The following is a 2,404-nucleotide window of genomic DNA, read 5'->3' on the forward strand; positions in this document are numbered from 1 at the left end:
CCTCCTTCTCCTCCTCCTCCTCCTCCTCCTCCTTCTTCTTCTTCTTCTTCTTCCTTTCTTCTTCTTCATCTATAAACATTAAAAGTGAATCTCTGGGGCCAGTTCATAGCCTAGTGGTTAAGAAGGTTGGATCTCATATGACCTATCGATAACGGTACAAACTGACTCCTGCAGTTTGAAAAGACAAATCAAGCATGTGTGTATGCATGCTCCAAATCCTTACAGCATGGAGAAATGAAGAAGGGATTGTAGCAGAACCACCCTTACTGGGGGTTGCTTTCTCCTTCTCCACGCCACGCCTCCCCCTTTCTTCTACTCGTGAGTGCATGCACCGTTTGGAAACTAAAAAGAAAAATAAATAAATGCTTTGTAAAATTAATCCCTTTCACTGTGATAACCATTAAGAAATCCCTCTTCAACACAAAATTTATCAACTCTCCTCCAATATTACTTTATGTATGGTTTTTACAACACTTATATATTCTGGCTAGATCATATTTTTTTTCTCTAGAATACTGGATTTTTGATAACATAAAACATATTCTGCTCATTTTTTTTATTCCAAAGACAGGCACAGTAATTGGCACATGATAAAAACTCATTCTTCATAACAGTAAATGTATTGATAGATGGAAAAATGATAGATAATAGATAAAGAAATATAGATTGAGTTTAAAGGAGAAAATAAACAATGGGCAAAATTATTTCCTTAAACACAAGGAGATGATTACTCTCTCATTAATAAGAGAAGAAGGTGGGTAAGGTATAAGAAAAGGAAAATAAAGATTCTTAGTATATATCATACATTTTGCTAACCATTTTAGATATAATTTTATATAATGTCAGGAAAATTTAAGATAGATATTTTTCTCTTTTTTTCAATAGAAATGACCCAGCAACTTAAATAATGAATTTATGGTAAGTAGTTCAAAACTCAAAACCAGATTTACTAACTTTGACGTCCATTATTTTTTATTAAACTACAAACCAACAGAAAGGCTAAGTTTATAAGATAATTTAAATTGTTAGATGTTGTAATTTCCTTCTTTTGAAGGACAAAATTTTAGTATTGTATAGGATACATATCTCTATGGTTCAAATGAGGAATAGAGGCAACAAATAAGTAAAAATTAGAATTGTGTTCTCTCAATTTATCTTAAAAATATTTGTAAAATTCAAGTGTGTTAACAATAGAGGTGAATGTCTATGTGATTTTTAAATTTTTAATTAGTGCATAATAATTGTATTTATTTAGGGGCACAGTATGATTGCTCTGTATTTAAATACAGTATGCAATGATCAAATCAGAGTAATGAGCTTACTCATTCATTATTACTTTGTGTTGGTAATATTAAAAATCTTCTTTTTCAGCTATTTAAAAATTTACAATGAATTGTTAACTGTGGTTGCCTTACTATACTATAGTACATTAGAACTTATTTATCTTATTTGTAGTTTTGTGTCCATTAACCACCAACTCCCTATCCTCTCCTCTCGATCGTCCCAGACATATATTTGAATTGTGTGTCTGTTTCTATGTGTCCATACACTCTGGCGTCAAATTTAGGACAAAGTTTAATGCTTCAGCTCCTCAAAATTTTCTCTGTACTGTCTACTAACCAGTGGAACAGCAAGTGCTTTCTGTTTTCAGGTAAAAGTTTCCATCTGACTAGCCAGACAGAAGGTAGCATGTGCCCATTTGTATACACACAGCTAGACGAAATGATTTAGTTAAGATCCACCTAGTTCAATCCCCTAGAGATCCAAAGATCAACATCCTTGCTTTCTGGCATCAGTAAATATATAGGCCTATCTTCGTCTTTTAGTAGCTCCTACCTTCTGCTCATTTCTCAATACCAGGTTCTACTCCTTCCACCTTCGAGAGTTTGCCCTGATAGTTCTAGGACATATTAAATGAAAACCTCTGCTTCTAAATCTCTGCACCACTTAATGCTTGGACCTTTTATTTTATACTTAATAATTAGGAATAGCAGATATTGGTAATTTACGTAATCAAATCTTATCCTTTTTTCTGCCTGGAATGTGAGTTTCCTGAAACTTTAGCTTGCATGTTTTTCATCTCTTATTGCTAGCTACTGAAACAGAATCTGGAACAAAAGAAACTTCAATTAATAAGGTTGATTGATTGATGAACAATCATGACCATGAGAAGAGAGTTAAGAATCCTCTTTCTTCTTCTCCTTTTATTTTTCCTCCTGTCCTCTACCTCCCTATTTCAATTTCTTCTGGGATCCATTACACCCCTCCATTTCTTCATCATACCTTATTTGTAGTTCATATCTGTTCTTTGCTTGTTATCTGTTTTCTCCTTCTACCATTTCTCAGTTTTTAAAGCTTTCCCCATTGCTCTCTTCCTATACATGCATTCTTCTTACCTGATCAC

Source organism: Tupaia chinensis, unplaced genomic scaffold (assembly GCF_000334495.1).
Source record: "Tupaia chinensis unplaced genomic scaffold, TupChi_1.0 Scaffold144260_1, whole genome shotgun sequence".
NCBI classification, from domain to species: domain Eukaryota; kingdom Metazoa; phylum Chordata; class Mammalia; order Scandentia; family Tupaiidae; genus Tupaia; species Tupaia belangeri.